This window comes from Sphaerodactylus townsendi, linkage group LG08 (assembly GCF_021028975.2).
Source record: "Sphaerodactylus townsendi isolate TG3544 linkage group LG08, MPM_Stown_v2.3, whole genome shotgun sequence".
NCBI lineage: Eukaryota > Metazoa > Chordata > Lepidosauria > Squamata > Sphaerodactylidae > Sphaerodactylus > Sphaerodactylus townsendi.
The window spans coordinates 21004431-21023526 of NC_059432.1; the positions used below are offsets into that span (position 1 = coordinate 21004431).

General features: G+C 41.6%; 1 protein-coding gene across 2 annotated transcripts in view; it reads left to right on the forward strand.

Annotated features, from left to right (window-relative positions):
* ARID5B (AT-rich interaction domain 5B) overlaps positions 1-19096 on the forward strand; it is a 254225-nt gene that overhangs the window by 19787 nt on the left and 215342 nt on the right. The gene's annotated exons all lie outside the window — the stretch shown is intronic.

The following is a 19096-nucleotide window of genomic DNA, read 5'->3' on the forward strand; positions in this document are numbered from 1 at the left end:
AATTAGTAACCTACTCTCGGGAACCTGTGAGAACCTGCTGGATCCCACCTCTGCTTTGGCCTGATTTCTGAAAGGTGCTGCATTTCTTGGAAAGTCCTCAGCGATTCCTACCGGTGTCAACGTTTCCAAAGGTTCTATGTCTCAAGTGAATAAAATGCGTATGAAAAAGGAAGAGTCTTGTCAGAATTAAGTTCTGTTTCCATGGCTGGAAACACTTAATTAATATTTGTTTTATTCCACGTAGGTCTTTTGCAACAGTGTACTAGGAAGTAAAAGACTACACACTACCCCATTTAACCTTCTGTAGCAAAGCTCGTTCCAAAAACTGGAAGTGGAGGGTGAAGATATTTTTCCTAATGCAAATTATACTGATCAGCTAAATGGCAGCCAGCGTGGCTTGTAATTATCAGTCAGAGGTTTCCGCTGTTTCTCCTTTTTTCTGCATCAGCCCATATGTCTGATGTTGAGAGTGTAGAAGCTGAGCAACGGGTAATGAGCAGGTGTTCAACTCGTTCCTGGCCCCCAGAATTCCTTAAATGACCCCTGGATGTGGGGGAAGGAAAAAATGCTCAAGACAGTCACATTTGCCCCCTCTGTGCAGCAATCTTTTAAATATAAAAGCTTCATCTTCCAGCTTGTCTTCATATTTTTTAAAGAACAAGTTATTAGTGACATATAACATGCAACATACTGAATCTTCTCTGTCCCAATTAAGTCATACACCCTTGTTGTGATGGTTCAGCTCTTAAGTTGCCCTCATTTTCACTTCCTTATTAAATATAAAAACCTGACTCCCTTTCTTTTTGGGGCAGGGGGACAAAAATCCCAGCCATCTGCTGAGTCAGATAATCTAGATTTCTTTGCATTCAGAAGTCAGGGCTGCTGGTTGCTTAGACAACAGGACATAATATTTGCAGGATAATTACTCTGGAAGAAAAGGCTGGCTAGAATTGTGCCTGTGATCATTTTTTTCGAACATGTAGAAGACATTTTCTGATCTTTTTTTCCCACTTTTGGTACACCACCTCACATATCCACAACAAGGAGCCAGCGCAATCCTAAATACAGTTATTCTCTTTGAAGTCCACTGGATTCAGTAAGATTGGAAGAGTGTTAACTCTGTTCAGGATTGTGTTTACTTAAATTAATTTGTGAGAAATGCAAGTGCTGCACATCACAGATTTTATATGCATTAGAGGTGCCAACTGGCCAGGAAACAATGGGCTGTCCTGCTGTTATGCTTTTAGCAGGAATTGCTGTAGTTCAGTGGGTGGTTTTGTTATCTCCGAGGAAAGGATCTCAGGTGGATCGAGTTAGGAAAGACCTTTTCCTGAGATCCTGGAGAACTGCAGCCACTCAGAGCCAACATTACTGAGCAACACTGCAAGTAGTCTAACTGATTAAACTGTGGATGGATGAGCTTTGTTACTTACTGAAGCTTATTAATATCAGTGAGTCAAGCCACCAGTGAAAGACGCCAGAGCTGATGGGAAGCATCCTAACCAGGATGTTGTGGAACTACACTCTTCTTTGGGTAATTCATTGTGAAAGAGTATGACATTTGGAGGGGGGCAATGCCTCCAGCTGTTAAAATAATATTTACTTTGTATATAGGGCTTTTTGGAGATCTGCGTTTAAGATTATAGGAAGTAGATTGTGGGTATAATTGCCAGCAGGTTAAATAAATAAAGCACTTAACCTTTTGTTGGGTGATTTAAATACATCGAGTAAGCAGGCAGCCTGGGTGGCTTTTCATGTCTGTGTTGATCTATAATTATAGATGGCATCAGTGTAATGCAGCCGATTCCTTTAATCTTCTAAAAGATCTGTGTAAGTTGTCTGTCACAGTATTCCAAGTTCCAATGTGTTTCAATGTCTTTGTTTCTTTTTGTTGGTTGATTTAAAGTGAGTTGGTTGATTTAAAGTGGGGTTTGGCAAATCAGGGGTAGAATTACGATGGAACATGGGAGATGGGAAATGAAAAATTACAATGTACTGGAAAGCTTATGTGTAATATATCAAAAAGCGCAGTCAATTAAAACATCAAAAAATGGAGCAACTACCGTATGTATGATGTTTACAACAGATCTTTACAGATGTTACATTTGGCAGGATCCAGCTGTGAGTGCTAGGAGTGCACACTACCCACACTTCTAATATACATGGTCTCCATTTTGTTTGGATAGGAAAATGTGTGTAGTTTCAAGCTTTGGTTTGCACAAATAGAATACGCACCTGTCCCTATTCATGTGAAACAGTGACTGCACATATTGGGAGCGTCGCAGTTCACCTGCACCCTTTTGGAACCCCATGATGTAACATCTGACAAAGTCTAACTTGTATGCTAAAGCAATGATTATGGAAATTTAAATGTGTGAATATGATCCATGTAAAATAATAGTTTCAGAAGTCTGCAGCAGAAGAGCTAGATTGGAATCCTATAGCACCTTATGGCCAACAAGATTTTCAAGGCTTGAACTTTCAAATGTCAGAGCTGCAAGGAAGGGAACTTTTACTTTTGAAAGCTATATCCTTCTAGACTTGAATCTCTGCATATAAGAATGTAGACATTGCTTCATGGAAAGCTGTCCAGAGTCTGTTTCAACCATATTTTCCGAATATAAGGATGGGATATGAAGTGCATTCTGTTAATAAAATGTTGGCGAAGTGGCAAGTCCTCAGAAAAAGGGGAGAAACAGCTGTAGGGAACAATATGTGTTCAAAGTACCAAAAGTTCATTTTCTTACGTATTTGTAATTAGCATAACATGGCCTCTGAGTTGGTTGTGCTGAAGGAGGCTAAACCTTTCTATGTCCCATAGAGAACCAACAGCCCAGTTGATTTTCTGTTCTCTTTCACCCCAAAGTAAAGCTTTGGTTCCTAACATACCTGTGGAGAACCAAAATACGTATCGTCATTTAGGGATGAACACAGTTGGGGATGGACATGGTAGGTAATGCAGTTTTCTTGACTGGCGAGAATCTCAGAGACTTGGAATATGTGCTGACCTAAGCAACATCTGTTAGTTTCCTCTAAGTCTTTCCCTTATCTTGCGTGCATTTGGTCCTGCTGCATGACAGCATAGAACTGTGGTGGCGAACCTTTGGCACTCCAGATGTTATGGACTACAATTCCCATCAGCCCTGCCAGCATGGCCCATTGGCCATACTAGCAGGGGCTGATGGGAATTGTAGTCCATAACATCTGGAGTGCCAAAGGTTCGCCACCACTGGTATAGAAGGACATTCTGTGTCAGTTGAGTTCAGGATTTTTAGACATCTCCAGGAGGGTCTTGGAAGCGTCTCATGCCTTGAGGTCACAGGTTCAAAGGATGAGTATTTTGCACAGAAGTAATCTTAACTATGCAGAATTGCCATTTATTTGATGAGTGCCATCTGTATCCATGATGTTTTCTAGACTGACATGAACAAAATGAGAAAGGTCCTTGTCCCCAAAGAACTTACAGTTTAAAGCCAGCACTAGGAGAAGGACTTGCAGACGCAAGGGCAGTTTTGTTTGTTTGCAGTTGAGAAAAACCTGGTTGAGAAGAAAAAAATAACTTTTGAAGAAGAGGATTTATTTCTTAGGAATTTGAGGGAACAGATAGATGATGATCAATAATAGTAAGCTGTGGCCTTAATTATGAATGCATTTGTTAAAGGCCACTGGAATGTAGAGATCATGACTTTATGCTGTGTCTCTACTCTAAAACTGGATCACAGATATGAGAGGTGGACTTGATTGAATGACTGTGTATATGGCTTGATGTCTCTGCACTTGGTATTTAGTAAATGAACTTGTGAATTGACTCCATTGATGTGAGATACTGCATATTTCTGCATTTCTGGAGTTGGGCCCACAGGACTTGGCCTGTTTGCATATGCAAGTCACCGTTTTGATGGTTCAGTTGTCACCTGATGAACAGGAGAGCAGCAGTGGCGTAGTGGTTAAGAGCAGGTGCACTCTAATCTGGAGAACGCTCTGCCACTTAAGCTGTGGAGGCTTGTCTGGGGAACTAGATTAGCCTGTGCGCTCCAACACACACCAGCTGGGTGACCTTGGGCTAGTTACAGCTTTTTGGAGCTCTCTCAGCCCCACCCACCTCGCAGGGTGTTTGTTGTGGGGGGTGGTGGTGGAAGGGAAAGGATATTGTAAGCCCCTTTGAGTCTCCTTACAAGAGAGAAGGGGGTATACATCTAAACTCTTCTTCTACCACCCTACAATATTCAGCATTTGCTAAAGTCTACCTTGTGGACTGTTTCCTCTACTACCACCACCTCTCAAACATAGGCTCATTCCGCACATGCAAAATAATGCACTTTCAAACTGTTTTCAGTGCTCTTTGAAGCTGTGCGGAATGGCAAAACCCACTTGCAAACAGTTGTGAAAGTGGTTTGAAAATGCATTATTTTGCGTGTGCGGAAGGGGCCATAGTTAAACCCATGATGATTGTTGAAACAGGTTCAACTGCTGAGAAATCATCTGGGCTGAAAGAGCCATCAGTAGCGGTTTCTATGGACTGTGAAAATAATATTTTGTTATGATGATTGGACCTCTTTGTATGAGGGCTGAATTTGCTCATGATGCATTTCCACCTGAATGTGGTCAGGACAGTTTGCAGAGACAGAAGAGGACTCTGTATTCCACATAGCATGTCTCGTTGGTACGTTTATCTCGCTGAAACCACACTAGTGACACAGCAGTAATAAAAGTTCCTTGAATGACTTTTGAAAATGTTCTAACTGGAATTCATATTTCTGTGCATTCTAATCAAAGCCTTCCATCTGGGATCAGTTTGGGTTAGACCATAAAACCTTTCATTAGCAGCAGGAGACCTGAGTCACTTCTCCCAGCACACATTTGGCAGCGGTGATAATGGGGTGCCTAGTCCATCATGAGGAATTTCCTTTTTTTCCTGCCATCTCTTGGTGCACATTCATGCAGATAAATGTAATGTGTGAGCCGGGAAATCATGGGTCTAGTCAGCCACCAATTGAGCCAACTTGTCAGCTGAACGGGGAAGAAAGTGTTCTTGTGCCAGCGAGAGTTGCTTCAAACCACAACACAAATCTGTAAAAGCTTTGCCATTTTTGAATTAAGTTCCGCCAAGACAAGCGAAAAAGTATTTCGGGTCTTTGAGAGGTACAAATCAAAGTTTGAGGCAGTTGTCCCAGAGTCCCATTTCAGTTGAAGCGGAGAGGGAGTTCACTTCAGGGTTCAAAGATTTGCTTTTGGATGCATCATGGTTATTTTCAAACAAATAAAAAGGCACATTTTAAAAGCATTAGTGGTTTCTTTTTGTTTTCTTTTTGCACCTTGACTGTGTTTGATTAAAGGAGTCCTAAACTGCAATTTCAGATTTTGTTTTTAAGGTTTTTTTTAATGTAACCCATGCTATGTATTTTATAAATATTACAAGCTGCCTTGAGCTCCATAAGGAAAAACGGCAACTGATAAATATTTCAAATTAATGAATATTTAATAAATACTATTATTTACGGCAGCAGAATAAATCATTTTCTGTACTTTTAGGAGTTGTCACATTAACAATTCTTCTCGTGCATTTTGTCCTAATATTGTAAACCTTACAAACTTTAAAAAGATAACAGTTTCACTGAATTTATCATCGCACGTACCCCAAATTACAAACATGAAAAAACTAATACTTTATTTTGTTTTGACAACAAAAGGAATAGTATATTCTGTTTTCTCAACCCTAAAAACACAGTTTTACACTAACATGAGCATCCTAGAAGAATTTGAAAAAAGACCCACCATCTTGCAAAATGGTGGCCACATGAAAAAATATCTGTCTCTAAAACTAATAAAATAGTGTATTAGGTTTTATCAATGGGGTTGCCAGCCTCCAGGTGGTGACTGGAGATCTCCCACTATTGCAACTGATCTTCAGGTGATCAGTTCGCCTAGAGCAGGGGTCTGCAACCTGCGGCTCTCCAGATGTTCATGGACTTCAAATTGTAGTCCATGAACATCTGGAGAGCCGCAGGTTGCAGATCCCTAGCCTAGAGAATATGGCCACTTTGGAAGGGGGAATCTATGGTATTATGCCAGATTGAAGTCCTTCCCCTCCCCAAATCCCACCCACCTTGGATTCCACCCCCAAAATCTCCAGGAGGTAGTGAATCTCCTTATCAACCTCAAAACATATATTTTGACACTAAGCTGAGCATCCTATGTGAATTTTAAATATCTAAATAACCATATCTGCCATCTTGGAAAATAGCAGCTACAGGAACAACATCTCAAAACTTGAATGTCTAGCAAGAAAAATGTAAAGCAATAGTGGCCTGAAACACGGACAAAAAAATAATAATGTTGGTATCCCTATATATTGGGGTGGCAGGGGGGCGGGGATGCATCTATTGTGGATTCAGGAATATGAAAGAAGTTCAAGAGTTTTACAAAACGAATGGAAAAAAAATGATATACTGATTGTCACAACCTGCCACAGAAACATCCCATAAGTGACTAGTCAGGTATGGTTGATGTCAGTCTTATTGGCATTCTGAGTGTAATGGAAGTGGCGGTGAACACGCATTCAGTGTGTGTTCAGAACCAGTGTGGTGTAGTAGTCCAAACGTCAGACCAGAACCTGACATTAAGCTTTCTGAGTGAACTTGGGCTATTCAATCTCCTCACATAACCTATTTCAGAGAGTTGTTTTGAAGACAGAGTGGAGGAGAAGAGAACCATGTTCACTGCCCTGAACTCTCTGTAGGAGAAGGTTGGAATGAAAATGGTGAGAAGGAGAAAGAAACAGAGATTCTCTGCCCTGCAAACATGGAATGTAGACTTTGAGTGTCAAATTGACTTTTCATCACATCATTTCGAACATCTTAGCCTGATGAGTCAATCTCACATTAAAGGATTGTAGGCCTAATGAAATGCACACCTTCTGAGCATTTGGGGGATTAAAACAGGATGCCTAGGGTGTGTACAACGCCCATTTTCTTACCCTGGGAATCATCACTGTGGTTCAGTGGGCACTGCAGAAAGTTCTTTTTGCTTGTTGCATACTCTGTTCACTTATTCCTCAGTAGCCGATTGCGAGTTGGCCTTTGTTCTGAATCCAAGAGTGTTAGTAAACTGACCATTACGGTATCCTTTAAAAAAATGTTTAAAGGTTCCCAAGTGATCTGATTGTACTCATTTTAGGATAGATGCAGTCAAAACATGTTCTGTAAAATTCCTTCTCTGTTATGATATGGGGTGAACTAGAAGCAGTGAACCAGTATGCTGTGGTATAGCAAGCAAACAAGCAAGCCTTTATTGGCATAGACAGCAGTACAACAATAATAAAAACAGATTAAAAAGCATATACAATACAGGATATACATGTTAGGACGAAGGAAATCTACTGGCATTTAGTAATTTCCAGGAGAAAGTCTGCCACTATCATACAGAGAGAAGGATCAGGGTTGTCCAACAAGTAGTGTAATCTAAATAAATCAAGGAGATAGGGTAAATGTAAAGGAGTGAGATTCACATAATTGGATCTGATTTCCTTGAATCTGAGACAGTGAAGTAATTGGTGGGCCAGAGATTCAACTGAGCCATCGTTACATGATGCTGTGGTATAAAGGTAACGGAGAAAGAATCAGCAGTCACAGACGGACTCCAGTAATGTAATTTAAGAGAAAAGAAAGGGATCTGAAGGGACATCTCTACCAATCTTTAAAATGTAGGTGGGGAGAACTTAGTCGCTTTGAGTCTTGCTTGTAGGAGAAAAGCAGGGTGCAGATACCTAAATAAATGCATAAACAGATTTAATCTCTACAGACCGAGGGTGTCAGTGGCAGAAACCAGGTGAGGGGGCTTTCATCCTTTGAAAGGCAAAATAGGCACAGTGATTTGCCCTGAAAGATAAAGTACTATCCTTGATAATCTGTGATGTAAAAGCATGGAGATGATTTTCAGTTTATTTTAGTAGATTTTGACGTCAAGGCCAAGGTGAGCCATGCAGATATGTAAACTGTGTATATGAGTGTGCGCGTATGTGTAAACTTGTACACGGCAAGAGATGTCGTTTCCAAATTATATGGTTGTATTTATAGAGGTCTTGCGAAAGAGTTGATTTGCATTTCCTCATTGCCTGTAGGTGATTATGCAACGGAAGTGCAATGCGGATTGCTGGCTTAATACTTCTCTTTTCAAATAATCCACAGTAAGAGGCCCCCTCAGTGTAGCCAGTGTGTTTTGTCTTGTGCGTTAAAAGCTTGTGAATGTGGTCTGTTCTTGTGTATCACTCCTGGACAAGTGTAAAAGTCCTAATTTTAACTTGGAACTAGTCAATGGATGGCTGCCTCAGGGCCTCTGTACATTTTTCCTTTGGCAGTTTTGGGCAGTTCTCTCCCTGCCCTGCCCCATGCAAGATTTGTGCACCGCTGTATGGATCTGTCAGAGGCAAAACTAAATTGGGCTTAGGTGTCTCTTTTATGGTTCTCTTAATGACTCAAGCGAAGTGTTTTGTATTTGAGGCGGTTTTGATTGCACAACATTCAAATGGTCACACAGGCTTTGAAGTTAACACCCCATTAAGCTAAGCGTGGCAAGTTCTGGCTCTGCCGGTGTCCTGTTATCAGGCTGGAGGTGATTGCAAAGCTCGCCACAAAAATCCACCGCAATACATCGCAGCTGCATTGCTGCTCTAGCCCAGGTAACATGCAGATTTGCAGCTGCACTAAAATGTAGATATTTCAGTCTCTGAAAAACCTAGAGACCAAAATAGATTGTGCAAACTGAGAAATTTTGTAGGAGTGAACTTCATTTTCTTCCGTTGTTCCAGTTGCAAAATCTGGTGTTAAGGAAGAATTCCAGATGGGTTAGTCAGTAAGCAGCAACGTTAATTAGTAGTCCAGTGGCACCTGAAAGTCTAACGCATTTTATTCCATCTGACTCATTAAAATTGGTGCTGGAATAAGTGTTGTTAGTTTTTTTAGGGGTCACTGGTAGGGTTGTCAGCTCTGGGTTGGGAAAAACTTGGGAATTTGAGGGGGGGGTGTTTGAAGAGGAGGGTTTGGGGAGGGGAGGTATCTCAGCCAAACAGTCCCCCTTCCAAAACTGCATTTTTCTTCAGGAAAACGGATCTCTGTCATCCAGAGACCAACTGTAATTCCAGATCTCCAGCCAACACCCAGTCACTAGACCCCTCCCCCTTTTGGCATTAATTAGAATTTGGAAGTGTTTGTAAAGTACATATGCTTGAAGATGGAAATCTCTTGTGCTTAGTGTGCTAAGGTGAACGCCTGTTAATAAAAACATCATTAAATTTTTGTCAAAATCTGCTGCATATTCATTGTACGTGTCCGTTCCCCCCCCCCCAAAAAAATTAGATTGTGTAGGTTAAAGTGTAACTTGCAATGTGTGCTTGTGATGTTTACATCTTTTCCTAAAGCAATTACCCTTTTGAAACATATCTGCACAATATGCAAATTGCCCAGGGTGAGGAGCATGCAATCTTCAGGGTGCCCCTAAGAGACCAGAGATTAGGAGACTGACGTCATTTATACTGTTCCACAGAAAGATGATAGTTTGGTCAGATGAGGTGCAGTGTTTGAGAAAATTGTATGCTTCTGCATTATAATATATTTCCAAACCAATATGAGAATTATCATTCATTTTTATGCACTGCCATTGTCAAAACTAGTATTTTGTGCATTATTGAACACAGTACTTGGTTGTAAGAGTATTTATGCCAAAAGAAAAAAAAGGAGCCGTGTGGCGTAGTGGTTAAGTGCTTGCACTGCCACTCACACGGTCAGGAGTTCAAGCCTCCTGTGGGTCAGATATCCTGGCAGCTGGTCAACTCAGCCATCCATCCATTCCTTGGTCAGTAAATGAGTACTTAGCTCATAGCTAGGAGGTAAAGAATAGCTGGGGAAAGCAATGGCAAACTACCCTACAAAAACAGCTTGCCTATGAAATCATTGCTTGCAGTGGTACCCCAGGGTCGAACACGACTGAAGGGGAAACTTTACCTTTATGCCAAAATGTATTTTTTTTTCTTGCTAACTTTCGAACAGATAGGAGGAGCAGGGCCAGGTAGGTGCTAGGACCCAGGCGGAGCATTTTATGATGAAGATGGTCTGGCATGCTTTCTTCTGTGGCGGAGAAATATACAACCCTACTATCATCTTTCTGTGGAACAGAGTATAAGTGGCTTTAAATTATCATTATTTCTCCGTGTTGTATACCACTTTTTGCCTGCCATGAAGAGCAGAGTGAGACAGAATTTTAATCAACAGTAAATCACTTGATCCATCTTCAAGACAGTGAGATTATCATTTGGCCTCTTTCCAGTATACTTAGTCGATGAAGGGAGCCTGAAAGGGTATAGTAGAAGAGGGAAGTTGTACTTGTCATAACTGCAGATAATTACTGAAATGTTAGCGCCAGTCTTCAGTCTAAATAGGCAATTAGACAAAATAATTATTTGCCTACAAGATGTCTGTAATGACTTTAATACCTACAATGCTTTAGCTGTTGCCAGTTCTAACTGTTATTGTTCTTGCGCTGTAGTAAAGATTGCCATTTTTAATAGTTTTAATGAATTCCTTCCACTTTAAAGACGGCTTAAACCATATGAAGCCCCCCCCCCCAAAAAAAAACCCCTTTCTGAGAATTTTAGATTTTAGTCCTTTACTTCCCAATATTTCGGAAGTGAAAGAGTGATGCTGAAAGTCTTCTAGTGAGAATTCATGGCTCAAGTAGAGTACTGACCCCTTGTCCCTGTCTTCCACCATATATTTGCATGACTAAATGAGCAGATGCAGGTTCATCTCATGTGATGGTATAGATGCTTTTTTGCCACATAAACCTATACATTTTTCAGGAAATAATCCCCCCCCCCCCGGCCATTTAAAGTTCAACCCATTATAGCCTATGCAAGAAGCAGAGCTATCAACCTCCAAGTAGACCTTAACATCTCCTGGAATTTCTCCAATTCCTCTGGAGAAAATGGCTGCTTTGGAGGGTAAAGTCTAAGTTATCTTCCTTCTCCTCTCCAAACCCACCCTCCACACGCTCTGCCTCCAAGATCCCTAGGAATTTCCCAATTCCCAATTCCAGTGAGAAGGTCCCACTTAGATCATATGTTTCAAGCCCCACTTGGCAGTGAAGTTTGTAAATTAGGAATGTCAGCCTTCAGATGGGACCTGGGAATCCCCTGGAATTACAGTCCATCTCGATACTACAGAAATCGGTTCCCCTGGAGAAAATGGCTGCGTTGGAGGGTTGACTTTATGGCATTTTTTTTCTACTGAGGTCTTCCTCAGACTCCACCGCCACATCTCCAGGATTCTCCAGCTTTGAACTGACAACTTCATGCCCTGTCCGCCACTGGTGGTTAGAAGGAAACTGACAATCTTATTGCATATTTGGCGTGAGGTGTGAGGGAGCTATGACTCTTCCCTACATGCCAAGTTTACCTGCAAGTCCAGATGTGAACCTCTGTTTTGCTCCTGTGATAAGACATGTTTTTTCTTCATGAATTTCAAGCAAATATTAGAATGGAAGTGTGTTTTGGAGAGTATTGTTTGATAGTTTGGGTTGAGCTCCTACAGGGAGTTCAGCTGTGCGTGGTCTTTCTTCCCACTCTATTTCACAGCAGCCCTGCATGGCAGGTTAAACTAAAACGATCAACCGAGGGCTGAGAATTCTAGGGCTGAATAAACATTTGAACTCGGGTCTCTTCAGACTTAGTTTGACATTCCAGCTGCTTTACGAGGCACTTATGAGAATACAGATTTCTGTTTCATCAGACATAAACTTTGATCGCTGCTTTAATTAACAAGAAATGGGACTTTTCAAAAGCATGCCAGAATTTCAAGGCAGTGTTTGAAACACTGTATTTTGACATTGCTTTATTTAAAAGAGTAACACATGGAGGGAAATCTCATGAAATTTAGTGCCTGGCTTGAAATGTAGAAAAAAATATGTACTGTGGGTTCTGAAATCAACTTCCTGGCAATTAAAAATTCACAACCATATTTCTAAGTCACCTTTCACTTATTGATTGATGAGCCCATTTGACAAGCTGCATTTCAGCAGACCGCGTTATTGCGCTGTGTTGCAACCAGGATTTCTAGATTCAGATAGATTAGGGCAGAGACAAATGTTGCAATCTTTTTACTTGAATAGAACTTCCCTAAGATTTATATTGGAATTCTTCCTAAAATGGGGTTGAGAATAGCAAGTTATATGCTTTGTCAAACGGAAGATGAGGTGAACATCTTGACATATGAATTCATAATATTGTTTTTTAGTGTATTGACCTGCCTTCAGGTATAGTCTGGGGTTAGAAAATAAAATATTATAGCACCATGAAATTTGAAAGCTACGCCGGAGCTATATGTATTTTATGATTCTGCACAGATGCAGAATAATTGAACTGGATACGTAATTTAGTTTCCCAAGAGGTCTAGCTTTCATTTTGCATCGTCATGATTCTTTTCTTTAAAAGAAAAGGGACATTTCTAGCCCCTTTTAGCTACAAATATTCTTTGAATAAATCCTCTTTTATACTTTGAATGTTAAGAACTTCAGGGAGAATGTACTGCAAATTTATTTCCTTTACTATGCATCCTGTATTCATATACTGGTTGGAACCGCCATCCTCTCCACCCAATGATGAAGAAAATTACACCCACACCCATCCGTTGGATTTCATATAATACTTAACTTGGGCTTAACGCTGACTGGATTTTACCCACAGTGTGCAAATGCTGCTAATATCACATTATTATTTTTGCAAAGACTATCCATTATGGTCGTGTGTGCTGATGGAAATTATGTAGTTATAATAAGGCCGAATGTAATGATGGTTGCTTTGTGGTGAACTTGCCACTATATATCTAGTAGTAGTAATAATTTCACCTTGGTTGAGCCTTCAAGGTATCTTGTGGACTATAAATTCCATTCACAAATGAATTAAAGCCCATAGTTTAAACAGTGCCAATGGTTCCTTGAGGAAGGAAGGAAGGAAGGAAGGAAGGAAGGAAGGAAGGAAGGAAGGTGGTACTGGCCAGATTTCCGGCTTGATCTTGCACATTCGTCTCCTGACAGTGCCCCATCTCATGTGACTTTTGTCTGTGCAGGTCCTTTGACCCTCCATTTTTGCCTTTTCAGTCACGGTAAGAGACTCTTTTTGCCAATGGAAAAGTGGGTAGATTTAGTGCTGCCAACTCGGGTTTGGGAAATTCCTCGAGATTTGGGGGGGAAGTACTTCAGGAAGGTGGAGTTTGGGGACAGGAGGGTATTCAGTGTGGAGTGCGATGCCACAGAGTCCACCCTCCAAAGCTGATCCTGTAGCCTGAAGATCAGTTGTCATCCCAGGAGAACTCCAGGCGGCACATAAAGGTTGGCAACCATAGATAGGATCCACAGCAAAGGGAGGGAAGGGGTGATATGAGCGGAGTTTCCGTTATTTCAAACTTCCAGTTTTTATTATTTTTTTGTTTTTTTACAAAATAATGAATGTATTGCGAAATGAATTTGTCAGGAAGGCTGAGTGCGCCATTGGTTTTAAGAGAAGGGAAATAGTTACTCGCACAGCATATCAGTAAACAGTTTATGGCCTCTGTGTGTACTTTGAAATACCTCTGTGTCAGAATACAAAGGCTGTATTCTCCATAACAGGATTATTCATTGATGATGTAGTAATGATTGTGCTCGTCTTTTGGTTATTAAACTGTTTGCTTTGCTCGCTTTGAATGCCAACCAAAAGTTAGTCATCACAATTCTTGGAAAGGATGTGAACAAACTGGTAATGAAAGTAATCATCATTTGGTCATAACAGCTACTTTGGAAAAACAGCACTTTAACCAAGGCCATATCTGATCTGGGACTCTGATATATAGGAAAAATAACCTTTGTCTTGCTGAGCATTGGGGAAAGGTTTAAATTCTGCACAAACAGGTTTATGCCTCAAAACAATGTGTAGGCCATAAGGTTTTCTTGTTGTACATTACAGAATGAGCTGCCTGTGTGGAAAAGCTGAGGGTTCTCCCACCCACACACACTTTCTTTTTCCTCAACACATGTACACTGTGTGTAAAAGTGGTAATTTAATTGACCGGTTAAACCTTGGTCAAATAGTGGTGAACTATATAAAGCAGTAACTGACGAGAAGTGTGACAAAGAGAGATTTATGCTAATTGCCCCAAATCAAGTTGCTTAGCATTTATAGTGCTTTTTGAGCACTGGAAGCACTTCAGTCCTGTGACTTTACCTGAGGTAATCCTTATAACAAGCCTGTAAAATAGGCCGTGTTACAAATGAAGAGGGCACTGGGCCTGAGCGCATTGTGGCTTGCCTCGGGGCATCTAGTGAGCTTGTGGCTGCGGTAAAATTTGAAAGAGGCCCTTCCCACCTCATGCTGGATGCATATCTCTGCAACAGCCCTTCACTTTGCACTTTTTGGTAACATTCATTGTTTGTTCCACACAGAAAGTGAAGACTCTGTTGCCATACTATTATTTGGTTGGGGGTCAGTCATAAAAAGATTCTGTGAAGAAAAAAAAAGTTGGCCAGCCTATAGACCTGCCTTTAGTCTTTTAGTATGTTCTAAATAATATAGGATGCTGCTATGCTTAATCATGCAAAAAACAAACAGTTATTAACAGGGCCAAGCTAAGGCACACTTACATTTTCCAAGGCCATCGAAGTCAGTGGGTTTAGGAAAGCGTCGCTCTGCATTCGTTTGTTCCGGTAATCATCAGCTTGTTCTTCCGAAGCAACTGGGGGTTCTTTCTATTGTATGCAGCTTGTCACCAAGTTAACGCTTCCCCATTTTTATTTTTTTGTGGGCCACTATGTTACTATTTGAGCAAATTATGTATTTAAAAATGAGATGCACCTAGGCCTTCATGGAATTATTTGCCGCCCCCCCCCCCCCGGCCTTTAATTAGGGACTGGGTCACACAAGCCTGTTCGTCATTCATGTTTGTTTAATTGGACCTACCCAGATATAACACTCATGGTTTCCAATGGAATCAGTTCACACGTTCAGCAGTGGAATCACGAAGGGAGCAAACAGGGTTGTTATGAGGACAATATGTAGCATCTTAGTAGTTCTGGGGCATGGGCAAAAGTCTTCCACCACCCTGGGGCCAGTCAGTGGACAGGCTTCAGCTCAGGTAGGTTAAGCAGTGGAAGACGTTTGAGTCTGTTCTTCTTTTTGTTCCTCCAGTGGTGGTGGGCAGGACCATTAGTGGTCACCCCCGCCCCCCAATAGCAGCAGATCTGAACAGCTGCCTCAGTTGCCCATGGGCTAAGACCTCCCCTGGCAATGTGCTGTAATCCAAGTTTATGCCTTCCAGATCTTCTGACAGGAAGAATAAAATTGGTAACAAAAAAATTAGATAAAAATTCAATTGCACTTTGCGGAGTTCAACGTTCTTTTCATGAATTTGCTTGTAATGAGTCAGAGGATGTTTCATTTAAGGCTACAGTCTTCAAACAATTTACTTCAGACTCATTCAGTCGACATTGCTTAGTTCGAGTTGCTCTCAGTGATTAGACTATTGCATTGTTTAAATTATCTAATTCAAAAACCTCGTTGTTCCAAACATCTGACGGAGATCTTCTTCTGGCAATGGAGTTACATGGCATCCCAGAATGCACATACACAAAAGCATGTACCAAATGTTGGCAACCCCCACCAATCAGTCAATGATGCCCCTGTGAGCGGAGCACACAGGTGTAACCAATCAATGCCTGCCCATTTGGCCACTGCCTTCTGAACACTTCCACTCCCACCCCTGGAGAGCCAGTGGCTAGGGAGGACAAACCCAGCAACAGTGCCACACCAATAGAGGTTTCCCCCCCCCCCCCCCCCGCCTATAAGGAAAAGGCACCCATGTGGCAGACAGACTGTCTGCCCTTTTCCCAGCAGGGGTATGATGGGCATCAAAAGTGCTCCCTCCACACAACCATTGCTGCTTTGAGTTACACTCACCCCTCCCTGGGGAAAACAGAAAGACAAACAAGGAGAGAAATCAGGCTCCAACCTCGGCCTTCACAGCTAAGACTAGCATCCTAACTGCTGGGCCCAGAGGTTCAAGGAAGGCATGTCACCAGGCATTAGGCAGCTCCACTGCAGCCCTGACGTCTCCCCCAACCCCATGATGCCAGGCAGAGACCATTGCAAAGGCAAGTCTGGTTCAGTGGAAAGGCAGTGAGCAGTGGAAAGGCACGGCTGAGGCTGCTGGTTCAGTCTCTGCATGGGGGGAATTGAGAGGTGGGCAGAAGTCCCAGGGGTGACTTTTTGCCCTCACAAACAGCAAAAAAGGGGAACAAGATGGCCCAGCTAGTGCAGCTGGATTCCCACTCCTGCTTCCCTGTGGATGCACTGTGGCTGCTCCTTTGAATTGAGTCTTCAGAGAGCAGGTTCTAAAATTAGGGTCCTAAAATGAGACATGTTAGCCACATAGCGTGGCCTCTACTCTCCACTTTGTGTGTTAGCGCTAAGTGCTCCTTCAGTGGTGCAAAGGGCCTGCTCTGTGCCTCTCTCACCACCAGCGCGCAACACTGTATGGCTGGGGTTTATGTAGGGCTGAGCGGACTGTGATTGGGTGCAGGTGACAGGTTTGACTGACATTGGGGAAGGCGTGATTGGTTATGGCCAACGGGACTGCAATCATGGTTATGGGACTTGGCACGTCCAGTGATCTGGGCTCTTGAGTTTTTGATGAAGGAGTGTTCTGCTGCTTTGAGGGGCATCGTAAATATGGTTTCCAGGTACCTCCAGCAACTGGCAAGGGTGGGGGTTTCTTATCAGGCACAAAATGAGGTCAGCGCTTTGATGCTGAAGTGCAAATGCTGTTACATCCGGAAGAGACCTCATCACATCACTAATGACAAGGCAGACACTGATATGTGGGCAAAACCCCTGTGGTAGAAGCTGCTTTTGTTAGGGTACTAGAGTGTCAGTGGCAATATGATGTTGTCAGTTCCAGAAAGGATATCATTACACCGTTGATGTTTGTTTGTTATTCTTCCATTTCATTTCATTTTTAGACCACCCTCCCCCGGAGGGCTCAGGGCGGTACACATCAACATATAATCGACCTAGACCTCATTGTAGACTCCCCACTAGTCAGCTGGACTCACTGGAGAAAGTGGGCCTCAGTGGGATATCCCCCAGCAACAGTCTGAGACAGCTTAAGGAGCCAGCTATCTCCTCCCATGTCCTTGTCCCCCCCCCCCGCTCCCCCATTCCCCATTGGTGCAGTGGCTTGTGCCAGCATTTCTTCATAAAAGTGCCATGCCGGCGCCTCTTGGAGAAACACACTGGCAAAGCAACTGATCGGCACCCTGTGCCAGCTACTCCCGAACTGTCCTGTCAGCATAAGTTATTTGTATAGTCTGTTGCTGTTAGCGCTTTTGTCTTATGAAGGTTTTTTTTTAACTTGCAAAGTTGTGCTTTTTAGAAAATAATTCTGTTTGCCTGAATGGGTCATTTTGACCTGTCTTGGATTTTTGCAGCAGTTGGGACAGCTAAGGCCTCTACTGCTTGCAAACTGAAGTGGGGGGGGGGGGGTCACCTTTCGGTCACTCTGAAAATGGTTATCTGCTAGTAAGCCAAGGTTTGTTTTGCAGCCAATCAGATGTCATGATTTTGCAAGGACAGTGGGAGAAACACTGCATTTTAGAAGTGAAGTCTTCTGCACAAACAGCTGCATTGTTTGAGTGTAGCTGGCTTTTTAAAAGCTGCTGGAATTGTTATGGTCTTAAGCTGTTGTTATGCTTTTTATGCTGTTATGGTTTTAACAGATGTTATGTTCAAAAAGGGGAAGGGGTCAATTCAACCCCAATTGCATTGCTGTTGGAATTGTTTACATACTGGAGTACTATTAACCCCAATGTCAAAACTGTTTGTAACAATAAAGTTTAATTCTTTAATGTTTTACTGGATCAATTTTCAAATACAATTTCCCCCTCCAATTCTGTTTTTTTTTCTAAAATATATATCATACCCTGATAGTTAATTTATTCAGTAGGTTTTTAAGGGGAAAGAGGACTGGAAGAGACTGTTTTAATTCTTAGAATTTTAACAACTAAACTCTTCTTCTGTCTTCATGAATTTTTAAAAATCTGCTTCTGCTTATTCATCATCTGTGAGATGAGTTGATTGTTTCCTGGAAGAATATATTTTTAGAAGTGCTTATTTACTTATTTTTATGTTGTAATGGGTCTGTGTTGTTAATTAAGAAAACACAACAAAGAAGCAAAGTGCTTATTTAATGTGTATGTTCTGCAAACCAGCTACATTTAAGTTGCATTTCTGTAAATACATGTTTAAAAGGCAGAGGGCTAGGGAAAGACGGATATGGTTAGTTTTGATCTTGAAAACATTTGCTGGAAACCTGAGAATGTGCTAGTTTCTTTTGGTCGGAAACTTGTAGAATGTCTATAGTATTTCTTTGGGGATTACATCACAGCTTTGGTTAATTTTTAGGATCAAACTTAAATTCAGCATTTGTGCATAAGCCAGGGAAAACTGTATCATAAACAGAGGAATTTTCTGGTGAGTCAAGTGTTCCAGGAATCCCAGATTTACTTAGATCGTTTATGTGAGAGCGAGCTTTGAGCATTAGTCATCTGGCTATGCATTTTTTTACATTTGCAGCTTAATTGCATTTTCAAAACATGCACTTTCCACTTGGCAGTGAATAGAATGTTATTTTCCTCAAGCCTACTTGTTTTCATGATATCAGCCTTGATATTCTTGGTAATTTCTTATCATGTAGAAAGCTGACTTAAGCCAAAGACAAAAGACACAGAAGGTTTGATGTGATATCGTTGTATCAGTTTGTGGTTAAAGCCATCTCAATCTTCTAAGGCACACTATATGTATATAGATAAATGAGGTCGCCTGCAGAAACATGATAATTTTGGCATCATTGTAAATACAGGTTGCATTTTTTTTGAAAGCAGAGTAGCTGTTAGTTGTGAGGAGCTCCTGCCCTTTGTAGCCGTTGGCTCAGCTACTGTGAAATATCATGGAATGTTTATGAACATTCAAGTTGCTCAGGACATAGACCTTAAAAACAGTACCAGCGTACTCTGCAGATGG